The sequence below is a fragment of the Chionomys nivalis genome, chromosome 1 (genome assembly GCF_950005125.1).
Source record: "Chionomys nivalis chromosome 1, mChiNiv1.1, whole genome shotgun sequence".
NCBI classification, from domain to species: domain Eukaryota; kingdom Metazoa; phylum Chordata; class Mammalia; order Rodentia; family Cricetidae; genus Chionomys; species Chionomys nivalis.
This window is the reverse complement of record NC_080086.1, coordinates 93,987,849-94,015,133: the sequence shown is the minus strand read 5'-3', so window position 1 is coordinate 94,015,133 and position 27,285 is coordinate 93,987,849.

Genomic DNA, 27,285 nt, shown 5'->3' with positions numbered 1-27,285 from the left:
GGCTGCTGTGTGAATCTACTGGGTCACTGCTTTCCTTTTGGGATTAGAACAACTCTTTATCTGCAGATCCTCTGAGATGCTGTAGGGCCTGGCTGCCGTGGTGACCAGAGATGATGTACTCCCTATTCCTCGGAAAACTGTCCTTCGGGTCATCATTTAAAGTTCAGAGCAGGTCTGGGAGCAGCTAGCACATTGCGAACTGAAGGCAGAGGGTACCGTCCAACAAGAAAGAAGACCTGAAGAAGAAGGGTATTGCATGAAAGACATTTCACTCTGGTGTGTGGCATATCACATACCAGCTGTGGATTTCAGTGTGAGATGTGCTTCTAAGTATGGGTTGAGATAAAGTGATGAGAAACACTTCTGAATCACTAGGGAATTCCATGTGTCATAGTAGTGGTGGTGGTAGTGGTGGTGATGGTAGTGGGTGGTGATGGGCAGTTGTGGTACTGGGTGGTGGCAATTGGGGTGGTGATGATAGATGGTGGTGGTGGTGGCTGTGATGGTGGTGGTAATGGTGGGTGCTGGTGGTGCTGGTGGGTGGTGGTGGTGGGTTGCAGCAGTGATGGTGGTGGGTGCTGGTGGTAGTGGCGGCAGTGGTGGAGGTGATGGTGGGTGGCAGTAGCGGTGGTAGTGGTGGGTGGTGGTGGTGATGGAGGTGGTGGTGGTGGTGGTGGTGGTGGTGGTGGTGATGGAGGTGGTGGTCTGTGGTGGTGATGGAGGTGGTGGGTGGTGGTGGTGGTGATGGAGGTGGTGGTGGGTCGTGTTGGTGGTGATGGTGGGTGGCGGTAGTGGTGGTAGTGGTGGTGGTGGTGCAATGCTGAGCTCTTTCCAGACAGTTTCTTTAATTGTAGAATGAAACTCTACAAACCGTTCACAGCAGGTCCTTTCCTGAGACCCGAGAGGGCAAATGAAGGGACCTCAGTGAGGCTGGAATTCTGAGATGTGATATGTTCCTTTCATACTAAGAGCCTTGGGCACAAAGCTCACCCCACTTCCACAGACAACTTTCTCTCTGAATGGGGGAAACAATGGTGTCCGTGTGCCCTGCTGCCCTCTGCTGGCGGTCTCTGTAACTGCAGCTTTAACTTCTAGCTTGGGTTCCTGATGGCTATGGCTTTCCAGAATCTTTTGTTTTTTTGTAGGAAAGATCAAGGGGACGTTGATTTCCAGGTGGTTTTGTGAGGTCTCTGCCAAGGCACTTCCCATTAAAATATCCACCCCTTGAGGAACGGGAGAGGGCTCAGTGGGTAAGAAAATTTGCATGAAAGCAAGAAGACCTGAGTTCAAGTCCTAGGTACTCCTATAAAGTATCCACCTTATCATTAGGTGGATACAGGTAGATCCTAAGAGTATGATGGTAAGATGGCCTAGTCCAACAGCAAGCTTCAGTTATAGTGAGGCCTTTTCCCCAAAATAAGGGAGAGCAATAGACAAAGATGCTTGATGTCTTCCTCTGGTCTTTGTGTGTGTGTGTGTGTGTGTGTGTGTGCATATACAGACATTTGTGCATACACACATATACACACACACACACACTCTGACCCCCTCAAGATATGGGACCATGGAATAAGGTAATGGACAGAGCTAATGGGAACATACCTTACAGTCGAAAGGTTTGATGAGACGCATTTCTTTCAGTGCACTTAGCTGTGTGCCATACACTCTTTGGGCATATATTACAGAGCGGTACCTGATATCAGAAAATTGAGCTGGTTGTCTTTTTAATTTTCCTTTGCATTCCCTTTTCTGATGTCACTTGCCTATGTTTATACTCCCCATAAAAGGTCTAATCAAAGTCCATTCTGTCTCTGACCTCTTAGAAGAAGAATGGTTTCACTGCAGACTTTCTTTCTTTAATCTCTTGCAGCATTACTCTGAGGCAAATGTCTAGTAAATTAAAAGGAGACTGGATGTATCTCAGCATTATCCCTGGTTTGAAAAAAGTCAATTGTGCAGATCCACCTCTGAGGTCTAAGTCAGGGGCTTTCTATTCAGGAGTCATGCATCTTCAAATACCAGGAGGCAAATGTTTGCATGCAGTAGATCTTTAATAATTTTATGTTAGAAATTCAGTCATTGCATGAGTAGGTGGAGTCTCAAGTGTGGTACTTGAGTTGTAGTTACAGAAAGTGCAGTTACAGAAGTGAACTCCATCATTACATGGCAGGAGCCATCAATCCATAGTCAAGTCAGGGTATTCCAACAATGACACTGGAAAACCCAAACATACATTTGGCAAAACTAGCACCAAAGCATATTTCAAAACAATATTGTAGGTTACTAAACCATCATTTTATGAGGATCATGGGTGTGAAGCAGGAAGTTTTTAAATTTTAGCCAAATTCCACTCTGCTTATGACTTCAAGAATCTCCATGATGGTTTGCCCTGGGAATGTGATAGTTTGAATGTAATTGGCCCCCATAATCTCATAGGGAGTGGCACTATTAGGAGGTGTGGCTTTGCTGGAGTGGGTATGACTGTGTTGGAGGAAGTGTCTCACTATGGAGGTGGGCTTTGAGGTTTCCTATGCTCAGGATACCACCCAGTGTCTCAGTTGATTTTCTGTTGCCCCCAAGCTGTAGGACTCTCAGCTACTCCTCTGGCAACATGTCTGCCTGTGTGTCACCAGGCCCCCTACCATGGTGATAATGGACTGAACTTCTGAAAATAAAAGCTCCCTCTCTCAATTAACAGGAAGTGTGATCATGGTGGCTCTTCACAGCAATACAAACTCAAACTAAGACAGAAGTTGGGACCAGGAGTGGGGTTGGAACCTATGCAGACATATCTAGTCAACTGCAGCTAAGATGTGATAAGCAAATGTCTACTCCACAGACACAACTTCTGGGCTGAGTTCAAAGCAGGGTCCTCAGCTTAATAACGATGAAATTAATTTCCCTTTGAAACTTCCCATACTGGAAACGTTTTGAACAGAAGATAGAAATAGTTCTGGAAATTCAGGGGCTCTAATGAAGATGTGGAGAAATGTTAAGTGCTTATTTGAGTTCTTGTCCACTTCCTATCATAAAGAATCGTGGAGAAAATGTCTTTCTTACTCTCTTGGTTGGAAATGGACATTGTTTCTGATGGGAGAGGACAAAGCTTGTCAGTAATGTCTCTCCACACCAGAGAATTTGCTTGAATGACTTCAGTGTCCATAGAGCCATGGACATAGAGTACACTAGCCATGCATAACATGGATTGAAGTGACATTTAAACGGTTAATAAGACTAAATGATATGATTACAGATTTAAAAAGGAATATTGGGATTCTACAAAATAGTTCACAGCAACATATCCCAATGCAGGTGACATGCAGAATAATCTTAAGAGAAACGTGGGTAAATATTTGTGTTTTAATGGCTGTATCTTCATTTCAACACATTCAAAACATTCATAGCTCAAACAACTTACCTGTGATCTTGTAACTAATTTTGTGACGAGTTTTCTTTGGAAAAGCTTGAAGTAGAAACAAAGCAAAACAAAAGATGAAGAAGGAAAGGTATGCTAAGATGAAGTGAGTACCTAAACAATACAACTTCAGGAATACACTGTAAAGAAATATTGTTTTTCCCATTCAGGGCTGGGAATTGAACCCAGGGCTTTGGGCCTATCAGGCAAGTACTCTTACCCCGAGCTGCATTTCCAGTCCTACGCATTAAGTTTGTGCCATCAAGTGTTAGCTGCAATCCAGGAATTCATCTGGAACAAAAACAAAAATTCAGAAACTACCAGCAACTCGGAACCAAGTTCAGGTGCTGTGGTTGTATTTGCTGAAGTCTTGGGAGTGTAGTTGAAGGGGACCTTGTAAATCTCTGTCCCTGTGACTTCACGAGCGAAGTTCACCATGAGGCAGGTATGACTATGCTCACTGCCTCTTTCCAGGTGGATAGACTTTTTTTCCTAAAATGGAGCCCAGAAATCCTCCTAGGGAATCAAGGGAGTTCCAGAACCTTCCCTCTGCCCTTACTAGGGTATTACTTTTCCCTAGCAGCTTCATACCCCACAGGGCATCACAGTAGAGGGCAGGATAACAGGTGGAGGTTCCTCTTTGCCACTTGGAAGTGTGACCATGTGAAACTCCAGTTGTATCCCTTGAATGAAGGCGAGGCAATAGGCTCCCCTTTTGCTCATATTCTTAAGGCTTTGTGAGACAGAGAAACAACTAGGGAGGGCAGATTAGAGAACATCTCGGCTGTGGAAGATCGTTTCCAAGGTCCTTCCTCGTAAATATTCTGAAATAGAGAATCTATTCTGCATCTGGACTTATTCCAGATTTCTAGGGGCAGTGGGGGTGGGTGGCAGCTTGCATCAAGGTGGGATGTGGGATGCCAGTACTGGATAAGGTCCAAAGAGGACTCATCTCGCTGAGTGCTCTCCTGGAGCAGGTATACTAAATACACAGAGCTGGTGCTGGGGATGCCATTTGGTGGTCTGGGAGTTGCTGATTGCCTTCTCTGTCACAAAGCCTTTGATTTCTACTGGCTCATGTGTGCACATGTGGGCATTCCTGGTGGCCTGACTATTGAGCATAATTAAAAGAAATGATTGGCTTTCTCTTGATGCAAACATCTGGTTTTACTTGAAACAAGATGACTTAGCTGTTTCAGAAACATTCTTGTAACCCTGGATTCACATTTTCTTCTTAAAATATATATTTTCTCTGTTCGGGCAGCATGGTAATGTAAACACTCCGTGTAACTGACAACCGACACTTTCAGAAGTATGTGGGGCTCCAAGCACCGGAGGAACCGCAGAATGATTGCATTTTTGATTTGATCACTGGAAATCTGTTTCAACAGTCACTCTGATTTAAACAATTACTCTGATTTATACTCCAAACGCTGTAATTTGCAGAAAATGTAACCATGTGAGGACATTTTTGTAGAGTATGTCTTGGCATCTCTGTTGTGTTGTGATGTCATTCCCCTTGGCTTCAAGGAAACAGAAAGGGAACAGAAGGAGGGAAATGGGGTTTTTCTTTTGATGTGCTTTCTTGACTGCCATGGAAAATGTTGCCAAGTCTTCCTGGCACAATGCACCTTACTCCCTGCCTCCAGGGCTACCTCTGCAAGGCTACAGATGGCATTCAGAATGAATGTAATATCAAACTCTCCTGAAAGTCAAATAATTCAGCTCAGAGGATGAGCTAGGTGGTTTTATTATGGTCCCATCTCCCATTCCTACAGTCTAGACAGGTTAGATAGGCTGTCTGCTCTTACCTGACCTACACACACATCCATGGTAATGAGACTCAATTTCTTCATTTATCAGGAAAGGAGGTTCAGCTAGCTTAAAGAATGCTGCAAGGTTCTAGAGAAAGCTAGTTTCAGAGGCAAGAAAAGGAGCATCCTGCAGCCACTTAGAGATGTAGGTAATTGCCACTTAGTCCTGTTTGGTGTATAAAGAGTTAATCTCAACAGAATGAGGAATATATTAGTTGCATGCAGTGATAAAATGCCTGACAAAGGCAACTTAAGGAAGGAAGGAGGGAAGGTTTTATGGTGGTTTACAGTTAGAGGGAATCTATCAAGCTGACCGCATTGTATCCACAGCTAAGAAATAGAAAGTGGTGAACCAATGCTTGCCCTCGCTTTTTAATCTCCTTTGTATTCAGTTTAGAAACCGTTCTCGTGGGAATGTTATTGTCCATATTCAGGGTGGGTCTTTCTGCTCCAGTTAACTTACTATAGAGAATCTTTCACATGCATCTTCAAATATCTATTTCCATGGTGATTCTAAATGCTACCTAGTTGACAGTCAGTTACTATCAAGGTTGACAAATTTCATAAATAAAAAAAAAATAGGTGGCCCATATTTTGTAGGGTTCATCTTGTGGGAGTTAATATTCAATATTAGCATTGTTTAAACTTGCCACCCTCCCAGTTCAGCCAATTGTCCTTATGCTGCTGGGGGGAAGCCATGAAAGGCTTGACCGTGAATTGATCCCACAGACTCACATGTTTGAATCCTGGGCATCTACATGGTGGCACTGTTTTGGAAGGCTGTGGAACCTTAAAGAGGGGGAGCCTCACTGGAAGAAGTGAAGAGTTGGGGTGAGCCCTGAGGCTTCATTACTGGGCCTCCCTTCCTCCTCTGTCTCTGCTTCCTGGGTATGGATGCAATGTGAATACCCTGTTCCCTGCACTAACTGAAATATGAGGCAGCCGCCACATCTTCCTCACTATTTTGAATGTTTGAATGTGGTCCTCTTGTACCATAATCTAAAATATCCTTTATTTTTCTCTTGTAAGTTGTTTTTTTGTCAGGCTATTTTAGTATAGAAACTAGAAAAGAAACTAAGGGCTGACTCAGGATCTACCACACTCCCAGATATCGAAGACCTAATAGGTCCACCCATGCATCTGTTCCAAGGACATCCAGTCACTTGCTATGGTGGCCCCCTTGGATAACCCACAGGAATACCCAGATCCTGGATGTGCTACAGGGAAGCTGTAAATATATAAGAAAATGTAGCACAAGTTTCTAAGACTCCCCTCTGCCCTGGCACGTTCCACAGTAAGATTTACTCTGGTGTTGGACTCATGTTGGTCAAAGACCACAAGCAATTTACCTCGGCATCTCAGTAGGTAACAAGGTGAAATGCGTTCCTTCCTAGACTTTCCTTCCTGTTTTCCAACATTATGCAGCCTGCTAGGATCACCCCCAGATTTCTTCTGCCATCTCTAATCCTTTAGAGCAGGAAGGGCTGGGTCCTGACTTTTTCCTCTTTCCTCTTTCTCCTCCATTGGGCAGCAGGTGTCATAGACTATCCTGCAGAAGGAATGATGGGACTTGAATTTCTGTGATTGTTTCCCCCAAAGTCACACCTGTCTCCCGACTGGACCTCTGTTTGGAACTCTAAATACCTGATTGCATTCTCAACCTGGGTATCTAACTATAATATTATCTAACCAATCACTTTTTTCTTCCTCTTTTCTCCAGCACTTCACCTTTATCCTATGCTTTTTAATATTGATGAATGTCATTATCATCTATTCAATTGATCAGATAAAAATTGTGAGTATTTCCCTTGAGTTCCCTCCTCATCTCATCCCTCACATTCAGTTCATGGGTGAATTGCATTGGCTCTAACTTCAGGATGTGCCTCGCACCATAAGCACTCTTTGTAGTCGCCTTGGTTACTTTACTCTAAGCTACCTCTCCCTCATGTGGACTACAGTGGCAGCCTCTGAACTGGGGTTCATATCCCTGCTTTTGTCCTTTCAGAGCTGACATTCTCATCCTGTGGTTTTTTCATACTCCAGGGGACATTTGACCATATCGGGAAATATATCTGGTTGTAACTCCTGTTATCACGGAGGGAAGGGCAACTGGTATCAAACGGGTAGAAACCACGGATGACATTGACAGTTTTACTTTGTATAAGATATATACCACCAACAAATTCCTTGTCTCCAAAAGGTGAAAAGTACTCTAGACAGAGAAACCCTTTTCAACACAGCAGTCAGTAGCCAAGCTAATCTTTCTAAAGTATAATCTAAAATATGTCATTTCCCTTGAATAACGATAACACTTTCTATTGCCGTTAAAGATTATTTACTGGTTTATAAGGCTCTATAAAACCAATTGCCCACCACAAACTTGACCTGTTTCTCATTTCTTCATCATTTGAAAGGACCACAGCAGTTCTGCTGATTTTGCTTCCTTGTGTGAATGACCCAGCTCCAAACCCCACCTTAGTTGGTTTTAGAAATATTTCTTATTTATTTATTTATTTATTTATTTATTTATTTATTTATTTATTTATTTATTTCTTAAAGATTTCTGCCTCTTCCCTGCCACCGCCTCCGATTTCCCTCCCTCTCCCCCAATCAAGTCTTCCTCCCTCGTCAGCTCAAAGAGCAATCAGGGTTCCCTGCCCTGTGGGAGGTCCAAGGACCACCCACCTCCATCCAGGTCTAGTAAAGTGAGTGTCCAAACTACCTGGGCTCCCACAAAGCCAGTACGTGCAATAGGATCAAAAACCCATTGCCATTGCTCATGAGTTCTCAGTAGTCCTCATTGTCCGCTATGTTCAGCGAGTCCGGTTTTATCCCATGCTTTTTCAGACCCCAGCCAGGTGGCCTTGGTGAGTTCCCGATAGAACATCCCCATTGTCTCAGTGTGTGGGTGCACCCCTCGCGGTCCTGAGTTCCTTGCTCGTGCTCTCTCTCCTTCTGCTCCTCTTTTGAATCGTGAGACTTCAGTCCGGTGCTCCAATGTGGGTCTCTGTCTCTGTCTTCTTTCATCGCCTGATGAAGGTTAATATTCAGAAGGATGCTTATATGTTTTTCTTTGGGTTCACTTTCTTATTTAGCTTCTCTAGGATCACGAATTATAGTCTCAATGTCCTTTATTTATGGCTAGAAACCAAATATGAGTGAGTACATCCCATGTTCCTCTTTTTGGGTCTGGCTTAACTCACTCAGGATAGTGTTTTCAATTTCCGTCCATTTGTATGCAAAATTCAAGAAGTCATTGTTTTTTACTGCTGAGTAGTACTCTAATACGTATATATTCCATACTTTCTTCATCCATTCTTCCATTGAAGGGCATCTAGGTTGTTTCCAGGTTCTGGCTATTACAAACAATGCTGCTATGAACATAGTTGAGCATACAGTTTTGTTGTATGATAGGGCATCTCTTGGGTATATTCCCAAGAGTGGTATTGCTGGGTCCAGGGGTAGATTGATCCCGACTTTCCTGAGAAACCGCCACATTGCTTTCCAAAGTGGTTGCACAAGTTTGCATTCCCACCAGCAATGGATGAGTGTACCCCTTTCTCCACAACCTCTCCAGCAAAGGCTATCATTGGTGTTTTTGATTTTAGCCATTCTGACAGGTGTAAGATGATATCTCAAAGTTGTTTTGATTTGCATTTCCCTGATCGCTAAGGAAGTTGAGTATGATCTTAAGTGTCTTTTGGCCATTTGAACTTCTTCTGTTGAGAATTCTCTGTTCAGCTCAGTGCCCCATTTTATAATTGGATTGATTAACCTTTTACGGTCTAGTTTCTTGAGTTCTTTATATATTTTGGAGATCAGACCTTTGTCAGTTGTGGGGTTGGTGAAGATCTTCTCCCAGTCAGTGGGTTGCCTTTCTGTCTTAGTGACAGTGTCCTTTGCTTTACAGAAGCTTCTCAGTCTCAGGAGGTCCCATTTATTCAATGATGTCCTTAGTGTTTGTGCTGCTGGGGTTATACGTAGGAAGTGGTCTCCTGTGCCCATGTGTTGTAGAGTACTTCCCACTTTCTCTTCTATCAGGTTCAGTGTGTTCGAACTGATATTGATGATGGAGGAAGGTCATTGGCTAATAAAAAAACTGCCTTGGCCCATTTGATTGGCCAGCCTTTAGGTGGGTGGAGTAAACAGACAAAATGCTGGGAGAAAGAAGCCGAGTAAGGAGTCGCCATGATTCTCCCTCTCTAGACAGACGCAGGTTAAGATCTTCCCTGGTAAGCCAGCTCATGGGCTACACAGAATATTAGAAATGGGTTAGATCAATATGTAAGAGCTAGCCAATAAGAGGTTAAAACTAATGGGCCAGGCAGTAATTAAAAAAATACAGTTTCCGTGTAATTATTTCGGGGCATAAGCTAGCCATGCGGGCGGCCGGGTGCCGGGGACGCAGCCCTGCCGCTTATATTACAACATATTGAGGTCTTTAATCCATTTGGACTTGAGTTTTGTACATGGTGATAGATATGGATCTATTTTCATTCTTCTACAGATTGACATCCAGTTTTGCCAGCACAATTTGTTGAAGATGCTCTCTGTTTTCCATTGTATACTTTTAGCTCCTTTATCGAAAATCAGGTGTTCGTAGGTTTGTGGGCTAAAGTCAGGGTCTTCTATTTGATTCCATTGGTCGACTTCTCTGTTTTTATGCGAATACCAAGCTGTTTTCAATACTGTAGCTCTGTAATAGAGTTTGAAGTCAGGGATGGTAATGCCTCCAGACGATCCTTTATTGTATAAGATTGTTTTGGCTATCCTGGGTTTTTTGTTTTTTCATATAAAGTTGACTATTGTCTTCTCCAGATCTGTGAAGAATTTTGATGGGATTTTGATAGGGATTGCATTGAATCTATAGATTGCTTTTGGTAGAATTGCCATCCTCATACCTCTTCAATATAGTGCTTGAAGTTCTAGCAATAGCAATAAGACAACATAAGGGGATCAAGGGGATTCATATTGGAAAGGAAGAAGTTAAGCTTTCGTTATTTGCAGATGATATGATAGTATACATAAGTGACCCCAAAAACTCTACCAAAGAACTCCTACAGCTGATAAACACCTTTGGTAATGTGGCAGGTTACAAAATCAACTCCAAAAAATCAGTTGCCTTCCTGTACACTAAGGATAAGGAAGCAGAGAGGGAAATCAGAGAAGCATCACCTTTCATGATAGCCACAAATAGCATAAAATATCTTGGGGTAACTCTGACCAAGGAAGTGAAAGATCTATTTGACAAGAACTTTAAGTCTTTGAAGAAAGAAATTGAAGAAGACACCAGAAAATGGAAGGATCTCCCTTGCTCTTAGAAATATTTCTTAATTTTTATGAACATCTTTAATTTCCTGATCTAAAAACCAATCACTGATAATTGACTTACGCTGCACCAGACACCAGACATGCAGCACTAAGTGTGTCAGGACATCTCGGCCTGCCGTTCTCTCTCCTCTAGGAGCTGTGTCTTACTTGATAGTTCTGAGGTCTTGGTTGCTCAGGCTGGGAGATGGGGAAAAGGGAAAAGCATGGAGTCTTGGGATTTCTGTTGCAAATGGATGGTCCTCTGACTGACTGACGAACAGGATAGCTAGAATGGGGACAGTGAGGGGGAAGTGGAGCCAAGGTGGTCTCAGTTGGGGGTCAGTTTAAGAAACTGATGATGAATAATGAGGCTTGAAGACTGCCAATCACAAGAGATAGGAGGAGGCAGGGAAGATGGCTTTTACAAAGGGTTTCTACATACTATGATGGGCATGCTGCTTGGGGATTTCCTTGAGAGACCATGATACTGATGGATGCTGTTCTTGGTGACTTTGATTACCAGTCCGAAGTTTCTTTTCTGAGTCAAGATTCTTAAGAGAACAACCAGAAACTAGACTTTATTCAGGTAAGAATCAATTTACACTGTTGTCATGAGGATAAAATATGGATTTTTGTGTGTAAACATTTGGCATAAGATCTGGTATACATCAGGTACTAAATAAAATTCCAATATTTGCTGTGCCAATCCACAATGAAGATGATGATTTTCCTCTGCTTCTTCAAAATATTGAGTTTCAAGAGTACTCATCTTCCTTATTTAGTCCTTCCTGTTTACCACTTATTTAGTGACTATTTTTACTGCTATGGGTTTTCCCTCAGCAGTTCCTCCCCTAGGCTCCTGAGTATGAATCATAGATTAACTGCACACTCTTACTTTGAGAGTTGGAGCAATTGAGCTCAGCTGTAAGGGCACTAAATCCCTTTCCCTAGATCCCTGGGATATGTCTTTGTGAAATCAGAAGAGGAATAATTCTAATGAGAAGTAGATCAGTTATAGAACTGTGTCTTTATAGTAGATATCTATGGTAGATAACTGCTGGGTTATCACCATGCAGCCTGTTGAGGGGTCCCAAGGATCCCTCCTTCTACAGACCTTCCTTGCCCCTACCCTGTGTCTGTCTTGAATAAGCCCAGCTCATGCTTTGCAGTTCTAGAGCAGCTCGCTCCTCCGCAACTGCAAGCTCAGGGCAGCTTGGTTATCACCTCTTGTGTGAAATCAGGACAAGGTGTGACCCAGGCATGGACACTTAGAGAGCGCTCATGAGAACTCAGGGCCCGGCACAGTGCCTGGATCAGCAGAAAGGCTCCTGATAGTACTTGTCCTTGCTTCCTGTCACAGCCTTTTTGCTGGGGCTACGCTTCCTCGAGTTGATCAGGGCTCTGTCTTTCCCTGAGAGACAGCCACATGGAATGCTAAAAGATAGGTGCTGAGTGCTTAGACCTGAATTCCAGTCCCCTACCCCCAGCAGCTGATGACCCGAGTCAGTGACCCCATCTTTTGTGCTTTACCTTCCTAACTTGTGAAGTGACCGTGCTAATGATATCTGACCCATCTAGTTGCTATGAATGTACACGAGTTAATATTGCTAGGCATGCAGGCAGTATATGTTTGTGAGGATGGTGATGGTGGTGGTGGTGATGATGACTTTGTTCCTTATGATAAAAGCATCCATCCAGGGCTGGCCTTCCACGGCTGGGTACAGAATTGTTGGTTCTAGAAAAATCTCTTACTTAGCATAGCTTAAAGCAAACCAGACTCTGAAGGCTCTGGATTAGGAAGCAGTTAATTTAGCATGTCTTTAGGAGTACTCGTGGGCCACCCTGTGGGCAGGAATGCTGGAGGACGTCTATATTCATGCTACAGAGAGTAGAGGGCAGCACCAAGTATAACCCCAGACACACTTAGCCTGTGGCACTGAATTAATGCAGATAGCCACAGTTATTGATTAAACAGGGAATGTCCCTTTGACTACAAATGCTCATTCCTTCCTGGGAGTGAACTGCCCACGTTGCTGTGAGAACGATTGAAATCTGTCGCGTATTTGGTTGTCACGGGAAGTGCGTTGGACGTGAAAAGCTTCTTCTTATGACCCACGCTCAGTACCCCAAGGATGACAAAGTCAGCACTCCAGGTTTCTAGTTTTTTTCTTTTCTTTCTTTCTTTGTGTTCTGCACCAGGAAGAGGTCAGGTCTTTCTGGGGATGAACAGGTGAAGTGAAGTGAGCTGGGAACCTGATGTGGGAAGCTGGGTTACCCGGAGCTGTTTGAATTTTACACTATAGCAAATCCCATTTCTACCTTCAGTCAACATCCTCTTCCTCGCTATTATGGGTTCCACACTCAAAAGATTTATCGAATGTGCTCTGGCATCACGAGGCCAACATGGTCTTTGGAACAGCTAGACAAGATGGTACTAGGATAAGCCACAGCTGGAGGCTGACAGCTGTAGAGTGAAGCTTTGCTTTGCTTTCTGCTAGGGGGGCTGTCTTCCAGTTTCTTCCCCCTGCCTTGACCCAAAGCTTATCAGGGATGATCTGGCCCACAACTATTCTCTTACAGGCATTTCTTACCCATGGTAGGGAAATTTAAATGTGCTGTGTTGACCCTGGCTCCCTCCAGAACGTGAGAACATCCTCCTGCTCAGGTGACCCTAAATCCTCTATTCACAGTTGTATTAGGGGCTGTGACTTCTTTGGGATGATCAGAGGTATGCCCAATGGTATGTTATGGTATGGGTACCATCTCAATTTTGGGCTATAAGAATGGAAAGGGAAATCCCAATTAGGGGTCTAAGATAATCAAACCAGGCAGGCCAAAAGATATACCTGAGAGAGGGAGGGGCTGAAGGTCCCTGTGCTGAAGCAGTGGCTTTTTCCCAGTGTAATTAGCTCATATGCAGCTTTGAGGCTTTTACACGGTGGGCAGGGAGGAGATGTCTACTATGTAAGTTGTGTTGTCTTGTTCTCAAATCTCAGGTGTCCTCTGCTTATCAAGGTGGAGGCTTTGCCTTGGAAGGTTACGGTTACCTAAACTCAAGAATACAATGTTTCCAGATGGTGACAGAGCTTCACAAGCTGCTCTCTCAGGACTTTCAAAGATTTTTGAGGCATATTGAGGTATTGGATTTTATCAGCATCTTATAGTTAATAATAGCCTTGCTTACATTTTCTTTTTGAATGGTGGCAACAGTTTCTGTATACACTGAGGAGTGTTCTTATGTGTCCGGAAGAGAAACACAGGACAAGGTGGACTAAAGATTTTCATGTATCAATGATAAAGGCACCTTTATATAAAGAAGAATGGAAGGCAACAGCTATCTATTGAATTCATGATTCTATAGGTGAGATTTGGGGCTGGGATCACTTGGGTCGGCCAGGTTCGGCTACTTTGGTTAGACTACCTCACCCATCTGTGGTCAGCTACTGGGTGGACTGGATGTGTTTGGCTGTAAAGGGGCTCATGGAGAGGCTCATCTCTGACCCATGTAATCTGCTATCTGCCGAGTCTAGATTTTAGCCAGTGACAGTGATGGCCTAATCCCAAGAGGCATGTAGAAGCATGCAAAGATGCTTGAGGCACGATGTTGTGGCTCATATAACATTCTGGTCTCTGCATTCCATTATTTAAACCAAACCACAAGGTCAAGAAATGGAGTCCACCTCTTAACGGTAGAAGCTGCAAAGAATTGTGGCAATTTTTGCAATTGACCACAGGTGTCCCCCGTGCTTTTGTTAGCTTTAAGGGTTTGCTTCCAACCTTTTGAAGTTCCTAAAGTCACTCAGGAAAGTGAAATCTGAGAAGAATGCCAGTGTTTGAGAGATTATAAGGATTCATTTTTAATGTCAAAAAATTTCCGAAGCTCTGCAGAATAGTTCAAGGACCTTTCAAATGAGTGTTTGAAAAAAATTACTTAATAACTAAATGTTACTGTGAATTTGAGAAAATCTTGAAGTAAATTTGTATCTTTAATCATGCTGGTGTTAAAAAGCATTTAAAGTTCATATGAAATAAGATGTATTAAGACTATAGGCCTTGCTCAGTGTACAGAAAGCTTCACGGAGCTCCTTGGAGTTGCTCTGGGACATGATAAAGACTTCGGGACCCTAGTACAGGGACCATTGTTCCAGGTCAAATGAAAATCTTGTCGAATGCTTTCGGATTATGTCTCGTGCTGTGCCCTCTGCCCATAGGGAGTGTGCAATTACATCTGCTGGGACTGTCCTTACTGAGATGCTGCCCTGGAAACTTTCCCACACCCTTTCTACATCCTCACCTCTTACCCTCAAACCACCCACCTCTTGAGTCAACCATCAAGCTAAGAAATTTCACCATGAAAAATTCAAATACCACACTTATAATGTCTAGGGTGAACAAACAATTCTGGCTCTGGGACTCAATGTATGGCCACCAATGATGGCTTCCACTATTGCTCTCTGATGAGAAGTGAGGGCAAGTGGGGTCTGCCTTGCTCAGCCCCTGACAATAGAGGAATATTTGAAACTCTCACTGCTCCTCTGGACCCTGAGTTTCTTCTGGAAGAAGGAATTGAAATAGATACTTTAGGAGCCTGGTATGGTAGTCCACACTAGTAATCTCAGCACTTGGGTAGCTGAGGCAAGAGGTTCACAAGATCGAATGCAGCCTAGGTTAATGCAGGGGAGGCCCTGCACGTGCAAGCATGTGCGTCCATGTGCGTGTATGTGCACACACACATGCACTAGTGGTAATGGATACCTTTTTCTCTTACCTTCCTGCTTGTCTTTATTTCTCTGGTGTCCTGGGCAAAGGCCCGATACCTTAGCAACGGCCCAACCATCAAGTAATCAGTCTCTTCCCTGTCTATTGAATCCTCGCATTGCGGTTGGTGCTTTGACAACGGGCTTAGCTCATAGGAAACCAATAAGTCAAGTGCAGCCTATTTTGCTAAGGGTTCAAGCACTATTTCTGGTTGACTACAGTTTCCCCAGGCACTCATGGAGAATCAAAGGCAAGAGACCACAAGGGAAGAGGAGGAGAGAAGCAGGCGAGAGCATTTTCATTGGTTTTGGAGTGTTCTTTCTGGGTGTGTTTCTTGGAGTCCTGGCTCTCCTTATGCTAGAAGATGCTTTGCTGCCTTCCAATGCATCTCCATTCTGATTTACACCAGAGCCAGGGCGAGGAGAGCTCTCTTCCTGGCCACATTAACAACAGTGATTAAGACACATTCATTTAGCAAATTACCAGCATGACCATTTGATCTTGTCTGTGCTGAGTTCTTGCAGCTGCCATCTTTGCCTTGAACTCTGTAGTCCTTGCTAAACTCTAGGACAGAAAACGGATTTAGATAATTATTGTGTGGTGGCCAAGAGTCACCTCACCTCTGTATATGGAAGTCGTAGGTTAATGAATGTGAATGTCGGCTGAGCATATGTGAATGTCACCTGACCTCCTGTGACTGTCAGCAGTCACAGAAAAATCAAGAGCAGTCATCACTCTTATTTTCCTCTTTTAACTGGAATGCTTAAAGGAGTTTTGCCATTTCCTACCTCAGTGCATTTCAGAGTTCAAGTTTCCTCCTGAGGGGCTGCTCTGAATGAGAATGCCTCATTTCAAGCCTGATTTCATTCAGGAAGTTTCTGGGAATTAGGCAAGAGCACTAAGACCAGCAAACTAAAAACCTCTCCACATGACTTAGCTACCCTCTCCCTGGTGCACATGGCAGGGGGTCAGTCTTCAGGTACTGAATGCTTATTTCTTGCCAGTTTCTTCATTGTCCCTCCCACCACTGATGCCAACTATACTATCAATCCCATCTTTGCAAATTTTAAACAATGTTGACATGACACTAAGATCAGAACTCCTTAGACTGGTGTTAATGCTCAATGCTGAACTTGGCCCTTCCTGGGAGAGCTAACCAGGAGGATTAGCCTCACTCACCTGCTTTCCATCCTGCAGAAAGAGAAGTAGCCTAGTTAGTCTAGCGACTCCCTGTGCCAACAGACAGATGAGAGCCCAGAACCTGTCTATCTGGGAGGGAGTGAAGGTCAGGAAGCTATAGGTTCGTTTTTTATCTGAGGGTCGCTGACTTGTACTTCAGACTGTTGAATCCAGAAGCTCCTGGCAGGTTGGGAGTACCAAAAACATAGAAAACATCCATCATGGCTCATGAACGTGGTGGTATTTATTAATCAGTGGGGCCAGTGGGACAGAATTTTGGAATTTCCGCTTTATTGGATGTTAGCCTGTGTAGAGAGGGCCAAGAAGAATGAAAGCTGCTCCCAGGAGATTGCAGCGGCTGAAACCCAATGTGTGACTTCTCACCTTTGGGACACGGATAGATAAATGGCAGCAAAATGTCATGTGTGTCCTTCCAAAACCCATATGTTGACATATAACCCCTAAAGTGAAGCAATTAAGAGATGGGGCACTGGAAAATCATTAGGCTACAATGGCTCTTTCGTGAATGAGCCTGGTACCTTTATAAGAGAAGACTGCAATGGAGCTTGTTGGCCCCTTCCACCACTTGAGGGATAAGCAGAAGGTGCCGTGCATGTGAGTGACCCATGCTGAATGAGCTAGATCTTGAAATCCGAGCCCACAAAACCATGGGCAAGACATTTCTGTTGTTAATAAAGTACTTAGTCAAAGGCATGCTGTTGGGGCAGCCTGAATGGGCAAAGAAACAGCTGCTCAGAGATGGTGGAGCAGGGGCCACTAAGTGACTCCTGTTTCCTTGGAACAAAGCTTTCTACCCCATGAAGCTGATTCCTCCTAGGACCTGAGAAGCTCATCCCTCTGGCTCACAACTCTTATCATCATACGTAGGCCGACATTCCCACATTGTGATTTGCTAACTGTGTGTCTTTTGCTAACTTGCATAACCTCACAAAGCCTTAGTTTGCCCAGCTGTCAGATGGAGATAATTATAATTCCAACTTCAGAGTGAAGGTTAAATGAGAGAGGAAAAAAAGTGTGCACACATTTTTGTCACCGGTGGCCAAGAATGTACTCAGCAAGCATGGCTTTGCTGACAGAGCCCTGGTGCTAGTGCTGTATTCTGCCCTGTGTTAGTACAGGTTGGCAGTTGGCAGCGTAGAGAGGTGGGGAAGCCGCCAGCTGCCTTCTTTAAATGGTATCAGGGAAGACTCTATCATATATTGGAGATGTCAGCCAAAGAACATTGAATTTCCAGCCAACCGCCTTGTTTGTTCAGCTACCAAGAGTGGTCTAGTTATCAGAGGCGAAGCCACCACAGCCACAGCTTTTGTTTGTGTGTGTGTTTTCTTTTTCTTTTTTTGTCTCTGGTAATTTAGCCAGAGGAGGAAATTTGAGCCATGGCTTGGCTGCAACCCAGGTTGCAGACATTTTACATTTTCACTTTTGATAGGCGCATCCACCGCCCTTTCGGTGGCCCTGAGAAACACGCAGGATCTGAGAATCTCAGTCAGCGGTCAGCTCAGGAATTGATAGCATTTGAAAGAGGGTGGAGAATAATGCAACTGTCATGTGACCAGTGCTCTGTGCACATTCCCTTGTGGGAGGAACAAACCAATTAACTAATGGAATGTGGAGCATCTCTGGGAACTGCAGGGGCTTGGGGCAGCCAGGAAAAGTCACCAAACAGGTCCTTGTGTGGTCAGGCGTTTGCTGCTGGTGCTCAGTTTGGCCAGAGCTAAAGCTTTAAACTGGCTCTGGACATTCGCTTGAATTCTGATCATTTTCTTTCTCCCATGCAGGCAGTATATCCTTCTATGAATGGGAGAATTCCTGTATCAGGGAAACAGCAAACCTGGTTCTTCCCATGCCAGAATCTTGCTGAGTCCCTAAGCACTAGCGACTCTCATGTTACCTTCTGTGGCTATGGTGTCTGATCTGTCTTTTCTGCTGACTCTTGCCTGTTCAGGCTGAAGATGGTATTCTCTCTGTCTCTCTTTGTCTCTCCCCCATCTGTCTGTCTGTCTGTCTGTCTGTCTGTCTGTCTGTCTCTCTTCTCTCTGTATTTGCACATGTACACACCTATGCACATGTGTTTACAGGCCAGAGATACACAATGGGTATGCTTTTCTTCTACTATCTACTTTAGATGTTCAAGACAGGGGTTTTACTGAACCTGGAGCTTTCCCTTTCAGCAAGACCAACCAGCAACCAAGTCTCCAGGATTTGCTGTCTCTCTACCTCCCAATACCAGGTGAGAGGTGCACGCCGCTGTGCCTGGCTTTTACATGAGTGCTGGGAATCTGACCTCAGGTTCTCACGCTTTCACAGTAAGCGCCTTGACCACAAAGCCATCTCCCCAAAGGATGCCAAGTTTATGATTTGACTTCCAGAGACAGAGATTTTTGGTGGGTGATCATGGAACTAAGTGAAGGAACTGGAGCAAAGTGCGCAGTGATCAACTAGTGATGTCTGCCATGAACAGGGACACATAGGCTAGTAGGAGCCAGCATGCAGTGAGCGATTTCGAAGTGTTTGGGGAGTGGATGGTCAACTGAATAATGAGGAGGATGAAGGGGGAGGGGTCTTGCTGAAGGTTACATAGACAGTTTGTGCCAGAGTATAGACTAGAAAGCTGTTCTTTTTGTTTATCTTTTGAAAAGGTCTCTCTATTTAGCCCGGACTGGCCTGGAACCTGGTCTCCATAGTAAGTAGAGATGGCACCGTGGTTAAGAACACTTGAAGATCCACTGCATGGATGCCTATATTTGAGAGCCTCATGCTTGTTAAACCTACACCAGAGACAGGATAATGTCCCATGTAGGTCATTCTAGCTGGATAGCAGGGCTTTCTGTTTGCTCTCTTTCTCAAGGACCAGTTCTTTGGCTATGGCTGCTGCATCCTGGCTACCTCCAGGGATTGGGTATCACAGCCCTTGCTGTCTACGGACTGGGTAAGAGAGTGTCAGAGAGCATAAAGAATTTAGGGAGCCAGAGCCTCACTGTGAGGCTGCATGGGGTGTATAAGGATATATTTTCAACTTTCACTTAATTTTCACTTTCAGCATGACTGAATTAATACACACCTAGGCACCTGGGTACAGTGGCACATAGCTGGAATCCCAGGACTCAGGAGGCAGAGGTAGGAAGATCGCCACAATTCTGAGGCCAGCCTGGCTACATCTCAAGCTTCAGTCCAGTCAGGCTACATAGTGAGAATAAGTCTTAAAAAAACAGATCATTTAATTAATTTAAAAAGCATTAGGGTTTAATAAGGTATACCATTGGGTATATGTATAAGGATATTTCCTGAGAGGTCTAACTGAGCAGAGTGTGTGTCGGGGGTTGGGGGGACACCATTATACAGGCTGCTTTTGGACTGAATATAAAATATGGCAGGAGGGCCAGGCGGTGGTGGCGCACACCTTTAATCCCAGCACTTGAGAGGCAGAGGCAGGGGGATCTCTGTGAGTTCGAGACCATCCTGGCCTACAAGAGCTAGTTCCAGGACAGGCTCCAAAACCACAGAGAAACCCTGTCTCGAAACCCCCCCCCAAAAAAAAAATTGCAGCCGGCTGCTCACCTGCATTCATCCTTCCCTGTCTCCTGACTGTGGGTACAATGTGGCCAGTACCTCTAGCTCCTGACTGTGGACACAATGTGGCCAGAACCTATAGCTCCTGATAATGGACACAATGTAGTCAGTACTTCTAGTTCCTGACTGTGGACACAATGTGGCCAGTACCTCCAGCTCTTGCCGCCACCTGCTTTCTTGATATAACCGACTGTATTCCTCAGCCTGGAAGCCAAAAGAAACTCTCCTTCCCTTAAATTGCTTCCTGCATTTGGTCACAACAAAGTAACTAATACGTGGTGTCTTTACTTGGGAGGAGGCGTGGGGTGAGAGACTGAACTAAAGGTGTGAATTTGTGGAATAATCTGTTCATTTTGTATGCATGCAAGTGTGTGTGTGTGTGTGTGTGTGTGTGTGTGTGTGTGTGTGAAGTTGTATTCAAACATAAACATTCTACATTTTTGTGTCCCATATGTGACTGCATAGGGCAGGTGCCAATGCGACATGCATGTCTCCATGCCTGTGTTTGGTTTCTGCTTTGGTTATCATGTCAAGAGGTGATGCTTAGGCTATTTAACACCTAGCCTCCCAGGGGCACCAACCCACCAGAGCAGACACTGCAAGTAATCACTAGGGGTCATTGGAAATCCCATGGGAGGGGGCAGAGTGACAGGTGCTGGGGAGCTTTTGGGAGTCTGGGGCAGCAGCTAAAATATTTCAACATTTAGGTGGCGGGTAGCCTTCTGTATACTGAACACTGATTTGGATGTTACTGAGGATAAACTTAAGTGAGTAATTAGGGAAATTCTGACCAAGGTGGGCTTGGTTTTCGTTTCAAAGACTGACACAATTGGAGTGGCCAGATGCACATTTTGTAAGTCTATGAAAGATGAAGCCAGATAACACTCCTGCAGTGTGTAGGCACGAGGAAATAGTTGATATTTCTGATGCCATCATGTTCATTATGAAAATAACAGTGTGTGTTTCCATGAATAGTTATGGACATAATACAGATCCAGAGTTTATGCCTAGTTTGCTGTAAACAAATAAACCACCAAAGCAAAGTTATTTAATACCACATACCCCTACAAGTCTCAGTTTCTCCATCTGTAAAATACAGATCTCAATATGTCCCTTTTGGTTTATTGTAGCATCATGAACACTGTCCATACCAGATGATCTATAGATGAGACCTGTTGTTATTTTTTCAATGGCATTGGTTGGAGCCAGTGACATAGGTTGGAGCACTCTCTAGACTGTCAGAACCTGAAAGCCTTTACAGACCATTGGACTGTCTGTATCATTTCACGGAAGGGATTGTTGTGGTCTGGAGAGGTATGACAGGACCAACCTCAGGCCTTCTGGGCTTGCCTATGTGTGCCAAGTGGGCTGGCTCTATCACCCAAAAAGCTTCTTCTCACATTGCAAGGCCTGTGTTGATGTTGGGTTTCAGTGGCACAGGTAGAAATTCCATTTTGACAAGGCCTACCAGAACCCAGGTACCAAGTTATCACAGAAGCCAGTTGCTGCTTTTAGGGATGGTGGGAGGGCTAGAGGCTGGTGAGGTATTTGCTTGCTACTCTGCAGAGTGTGTTTTTTGGGGGAGGATCCAGAGATGATAGCAAAACTTTCAGGATGTTTACAATCTGTCAAATTCCTAAGCAAACAGCACATGTTAACTTTCACACTTTGCACAAGGAGACTTTGCCCTGAGTCCAGGGACCTCCCCATTTTTCCATATGAAGAAATGAGGAGCACTAAACATTCAGTAGCTGCCAGGCCATGCCCCTCACAGGAAGGAGAGGAATTAGAACCCAGGGGAGGGGTCTGAGGCCTGTGCTTTCTGAACCTCAGGTGGAGGATGGGATAGAGCACAAAGCTCCTTCTTCCCCTTTAGTGAGATTTGGGCAGAAGGCTGGGAAAGTGAGAGCAGAGGCATTGATGCCGGCAGAGGGAGGCTCTGGAGCTGTGAGGAGGGGCCAGTCGGGTCTCCCAAAGGGCAGCTGATGCCACATTCCAAGGCAGCCATGCACAGTTGCTTAGAGAACCTCAAGGGAATGTTGGGAACATCATTAATCACGGGGACCCTTGTGGGGACAGAGTCTGCTTTGCCCTGCCTCTCCCCTTTTCCTTCTAGAATTCTCCATGAGAAAGGGCTCCCATAAGAAGAGCATATATGGATACTCTAGGATGGGGTCCTGGGATCACCGATGATCTGTGGCCGGAACCAGCTTTGCCCAGTTTGATTGATATGGCTTTACTTAGCTCTGCCAGAGAGGCCCGGGCTCCCATCACTAGCTACAGAAGGATCAAGGTTTGTGAAGCCAAGGTCTGGCTATGGGAGTTCCCAAACTGTGCCAGCAGAAGGAGAGAGGACAGCCAAGAGGAGAAAGAATCCTGGTACAGGAGAGGTAGGGTGAGAGAAAGTCTACCGGAGGAGAATAGTGTTGGGAGCTTTGTAGGGGTAAAGAGGTGACATGTCACTGGGCAAACAAAGTTAAGTCGCTGAGGGCTACTGGCAAAGCCTGGTCAGTCATTTGTGAGCTTGTGTCCTTTGTCAGCAGGACTGGTGGCTATACAGTGATGGAGCTTTGGTCAAAGGGTGTCCTCATACAGGCATAAGCAGAGTTTACCTGGGTCATTTATCTAAGTGTATTCAATTCTCCCAGTCCCTCTGTCCACACTATGGAGAAGGGATGCTCAAGGTAAATAGATTGTGGTAACAGAAGAATTAAAGACAAGTAGCTAGGTATCTCCCACCCTGCTGGAGTATCCCAGCCCAGCACACCTCAGGCAGAAGGGGCCAGCCAAGCTCGCTGGAGGGGGTCTAGCCTTTCCCCAACCCCTGAGATCTCTAGACTTGGTATCTAAAATTGCTCTGAGAGACCCCTCGTGGCTATTTAGTGTTACTGCACCGTGGGAGACTGCTCTTTTCCCCTGATATTCTGCCTGCAGCCCTGTGACCACACGCTCTCCCATATTGTGTGCCTGGGGGAGATGCTTGGATGAGCCAGGAGGAAGGCACAGCCCTAGTTAAGGCCTCTTATGTCTTAACTTCCAGAGAGGCATGATCCCTGGCCTAGTCTTGGAGAATTTCCTGGGAGACAGGCCATTGGCATTAGGAGGGCTCCGTGTCTTTCTCCAGGGAAGCCCACAGAACATTCAGATCCACCCTTTCCCCAACGCTCAGCATCTTATAGTGTCTAGGAGAGGAGTCCCATTAGGATTTACATACAAGAAAGAACTGTAAGTTCATTTCTTAGCTGGTGACTAGTTCATATCCCAGTAGGCAATGGGCTCGTCTCGTCCCTGAGCAAGCCTGAGGCCAACACAATGCCCTCTGTGGGGAGGTGAGTGGTGGCATGGGGAGGGAAGAAGAGCTTCAGTCTCAGGGGTCTTTGTGGCTTGGAAGTCACCTCTCTGGGGGCTGCCACCCCCAGCTTTATGTTTGGTTCGCAGGCATTCATATTAGACTTTTGCAATTAATTCAGCACCCATAGAAACCACGTTCCTTTTACTTTCTGACCTAAGATCACACTGGTGCCAATTTCCTTTTAAAATAATTCATTACCTGTAGGCCACTGGCGTGAAACCTCAGCAGTAGCACCCCATCAACCCTCCCTCCTATAATTCCAAGGCCTCCCCTCTCTCACCCTCCTCTAGGGGGTCCCTGGCCTCTATGTGTATACACTCATGTTTTTTTCCTCACACAGTCATTGTGCGACTTTCCTTAATTTGGTGTCCCACCAGGTGCCAGTGGGAGACCACTCAAATACTATGTCAGTGATCTCAAAATTGAACCTCAGGGCTTTTTTTTTCTGCCCGCAGCCCAGGCAGATGTGTGGCACACTTTATTAACTCAAGTACCCACGAGTTGAAAATTTCATTAGTTTGAGGGGAGGGCTAAGTCCCCTCAAGAGACCTGGTCTGGACAGATTCTTTGTGTCAACCTGACCCCTAGCAAAACGGATTATTGTTCTAAATGAGACAAGTGATCTAATGTTCTGCCTATTAGGCACCCACGGCCTGTAACCTTTTAAGACACAAGTGTGGGAAAACAGCGCGTCCTGCTACATCCCTGGCTGCACATTCCTGACAGGTGGCAGGCAGCATCTTAGCAACATCACAAGGAGCCCAGAATTATCCGGCGCTTCCCTAAGGCCAGGTATTGGGTGGGGTCAGGAAGCCACCTGCTTGGGATGAAGGAAAGCCAAAAAGCAAAGATCAACCTCCATTACAACCCTGTGATTTTAAATTAGAGGACAGCTGTGGCCAGGTTGGAAACTGGTGGGAGCCTAGGGGCGGCCTGGCTTTTGTTCATCCTGGGCCATCCTTGCTCCAGGCTTTGCAGTGGGACACAGAGAGGGGAGTCTGACTGGTTGGTTGTACTTCAGAGATGGCAGCCCCTTTCAAAACCATCTTACCTGGGGCCATTCCCCTGCCTCCGGAAAAGGTAGCCACCCTCATCCTGTTCAGCACCTCAGGGATCCTTTCAGCCTGTGGAGGAGACGGTAGAGCTCCACCGGGGCCCAGGTGTGTACAAAGGACGGCACTGGGAAAGAGACGGAATGGGGGATGGCAAGGGTTGTATTCACAGCAGAAGGTGGACAGAGGATGTGGCATTCTGTCCTAGGGGAGGAGAGTAAGCGCAATGTTGGCATAGCCAAAAAGGTGAGCTAGGGATAGGGTGAAAAAGCAACACAGGAAAGAGTGGGTCAAGGAAAGGGGAAGAATGGCGCTGCTGCCCTGAGTTGCTTAGACCTGTGACTGTTCATAGCACACTGTCTCTGCATAAACCTTGGGATTTAGACACAGGTAGCCTCCAGACAGAGAATGAATCCTAACAGAGAGTACTTAGGCAACATTCTGGTGGCCCTCTGGTCTCCAGTGGGGTCTGTGATGGGGATCCAGACTTGGACACACCCAGACCTTTCGAGGTGGAAAGATGGAAGCCTTGGAATGCAGCCTGAGAGCCCCGGCTTGGATCTCTTAAGAGTTTCAGGGACCTGGCCTCCCAGAGAGCAGAGGGTAGCGCTACTCTGGCACCTACCATCTAGCAGACAGAAAGCAGAGCTGGCTGTAAAAACTTAATTAAATGAAACATTTTAACAAGAAATTCCAAGAACAGAATGCCCCGCTCGTAAGCAAGCCATCACAAAAATAAAAACTGACAGGAAGTGTGCGCTCTGTCGAGCAGGGGAAAGTTTCTACAAGGAGGAATAAGAAAGTACCAAGGGCTGTATTGTGCAAGTGCTGAGCTGCTGGTTCCCGGGGACAGAACCCCACTTGTCAGGGTCTGTGTGGGGCTAGGATCATCTGGCATTGAAGAGTTTAGACCACCCACCCTAATCTGCACACTTTAGACCTTTTCATAGCTTCTGCAATGAGCCAGGAAGCGTGTGAGGCAGTGGGTGTACAATGCCAGCAGCAGATGGTGTGACAGGGTACTACTGAGGCAAAATTGAGATTAGCACTCAGGATCATTGGGTCCCCACTCCCATCCTCCAAGTCCAGGTTCCTTCACAGTTTGATTTACCTTTCCAGCCTGGCCACACCCTTCTCGGGTTGGAGAGACACTAACAAGGGCATCTGGCTGAGTCCACAGGCCCACAAAATTGCAATCTCTAGGGATGGAGTATCTTCTTCTGCAGAGAAAACAGTAAAGCCTCTTTACACAGCAGATGGAGCATGGTCCAGGACCCTTCTTTCCATCCCGAGTCCTGTAGCCCAGGAGATCCAGGGACTCATTCCTGCTGGAATGCCAGGTTGTGTCAGGGACGCCCTACCTGAAAGAGGTGAGAAAACAGGGAGATGAACCATTGGAAAACAGTCAAAGGAGTGAGCTCAGGCGAGGGTTGGATGTTCTTGGAAGGCTTCCAGGAGGCGACAAGGACTTGAGATGACGACTTGAGATGACCCGGAGAAGGTATTCCTGGCGGGGGAAGGGAGGAAATGAAACCCAAGATTGGGTAGCAGGATGGTATGTGACTAAGAGACGAGTGAAGTTTGCCCCGGAGGGAAGAGTGGAACCGGGGTTGTGGGTGGACTCCTCAGGGAAGCCTTGCCCAAGGCTTGGGTCAGAGGATTGAGAGAGATATCACCTGCTCTACTCCCAGTCCAGGCCCAGTGAGGAAAGTACATTGTGCACACAAGTGGAGGAACTTGCCTAGTTTTTCTGACTATTTCTTGGACTAGAGGTGTGTCCGTGACAGCAGGAACAGGTCCCTTTTGCTACCGAGTGTACTCACTGAATACTTCTCCTGAACTGCCTCAGTAGACCTGGTACTAATGAACTTTAGAAAAGGTCCCCAGATCCCTGGAATCTGCATGGAAGATATATTTTCTCCAGAGGGGTTCATAGAACAAGAGTAAACTTTGCTTTAAAAAGCAATTTCCCATCAACTTGTTCCACATTTGTAAGTTTCAAGTACTCTTTGATTTCAGCCACCCATGTGTTCCAGGATCTACGTTCCAGGAAGACGTGGTGAAACAGAAATGAAGTCAGGTCACAATGCAGTGATCATCTGTAAGCCCTGTCCCCTGAGAGTACCACCTCATTTCTTCCTTTCGGGACCAGGAATACCTAACAATTTGATCTTGCATGTTGTCATTTACAAAGTTCATAGTCAACAACTGCACAATTGAGCTACAAAAAGAAAATCATATAATGTTTTACGTAGGTTTGTGATTTTGCCTTGAGCTGTATTCATAGCTATCCTCGGACCAAGTCCTATATGCAGCCTGTGGCCCACAGGTTGGACACACCTACTAGGCACGGTGCGGGAGAGAGTGTTGTGTCAGGACTTGGAATCTGCAAGGCCCCTCTCCTGGAAAGCTACAGGCTTTATTGACCTCTATGCAAAACTCCCGTCTCTGCCTTTGGGAGAAGACATGTGTCCAGGATGGATGTCTCTTTACTCACCCACCTTGTTCCAGGAAAATGGCGTGAAAATCTTGTTAAATGGAGTCTGTAAAAATTAGGGTAAGATGAAACTTTGTCCTAATTTTATTTTTAAAATGAGGAAGATTTTTTTTTTCTAGACAGATTTCTCTGTATAGCCTTGGCTGTACTGTAACTCATTCTGTAGACCAAGCTGGCCTCAGTCAGAGATCCACCTACCTCTGCCTCCTGAGTTCTGTGATTAAAAGTATGCACCACCACCACCTGGCTTAGCTTTGATTTTTCTGAAGGGTTACAGTTGCACTGTGGACTATAGAATGTGAGTCTCTTCCAATGCC